Source organism: Fulmarus glacialis, unplaced genomic scaffold, assembly GCF_000690835.1.
Source record: "Fulmarus glacialis isolate BGI_N327 unplaced genomic scaffold, ASM69083v1 scaffold11031, whole genome shotgun sequence".
NCBI lineage: Eukaryota > Metazoa > Chordata > Aves > Procellariiformes > Procellariidae > Fulmarus > Fulmarus glacialis.
Genome location: NW_009193411.1, coordinates 99,472 through 100,872, shown reverse-complemented (window position 1 = coordinate 100,872; position 1,401 = coordinate 99,472).

The following is a 1,401-nucleotide window of genomic DNA, read 5'->3' as shown; positions in this document are numbered from 1 at the left end:
GCTGTGCGTGCTGGTGGTGTGGAGATGGGAACACAAGGAACAGAATAACAGGGGTTGTCAGGGAGCTGGGTGAAACATCCACATCTTCTCCTGGCCTTTTTAACATTTGTGAGCAAGTCCTTCTCATTTGGAAAATGCATGGCAGGGAATTTATAACAAGAAAACACCAACAAATGAAACAGGCCATGAGCCATCAGCTTTTAAGGCTCCAACAAAGTCCAAAATGAGCCCTCCTCCGAGGGAACCCTTATAAAGCAGTGCATTTTGCAACCCCGGACGCGGTTCTTCCTCATGCCAAACCCTGTGGTGGCGGACCCACTTGAAGAGATCCTCACCACCCTCTTGGCCTTTGCTGCTCCTTCCTGTCCTCCTCCCTGCAGTGCCGGAGTTCATGATCTGCTCCACTGTGATGAGTCAACTCTTTGGATGGCTGTGCTCCCAACCAGATTTGTCGTAGTGCCTGCTTTCAAAACAACAGAGAAAGATGTCTCTTTTCATACTTTTTTTAAAAATCAGACCATTCCCCATGTCTGGTTTGGAGTTCAGCCACAGGACAATACCAGACAATGAATTGGCATGACGGAGAGGAGGTAACCCCTGTCAAGCAAGGAAGGAATCCCTTAACACTTCCCTGCTTTTAAAGAATTCGTGCCCTGGAAAAACACCTTCCTGTTAGATAAGGTGCAACCCAGAAAAGCCACCATCCGTGAAAAGGGGAGGGATATTTCAGGCCACACTGCTATTCTAATAGAGCTATTCAAATTCATTATCACTGCATGATACAATCAGTCCTATATAGTTATCAGGATTTGGGGCTGTTTTCTTTTTCTGCCACTGACAAATAGGCCAAAGTAAACCAGATCACTGATAAGACAGACCCCTGGGAAGATGTTCTGCCACACTTGATGCATGGATAGGGCTTTTTGTTCATCACTCAGATGATTTTGTCTTGCAGCATCTGTTTATTTTCCCTCTTCTTTCATTGCCCAAGTTTGAAAGCAGCCTGAAATAGAATAGGATTTATGCTATGATCTGCAAACCCTGAACTTTTTATTTAGGAGACTCAAGACCGAGAGAGGCCTTTGGTATCCTCTTGTCTGACCTCTGCTACAACCCAGGCCATTAGCTTTCTCTGACTTAATTCTTGTTTGGTCTATCTACTGGAAAAACATCCAGTCCTGATTTAAGAATTGTGAGTGGTGGAGAGAATTCATCACAACTCTCCATGAACTTATGGTCAGTTACCCCATCTGTTAGAAAATTTCCATCGTACTTCAGTTTAGATTTGCTGAGCTTCAATTCCCAGCCATTGGCTCTCGTCCTTGCTGCGCCTTTGTAACCCTAGATTTCCATCAAGAGTCAGCTCAGAGAATGGGGTGGTAATTAGGCACATATATATCA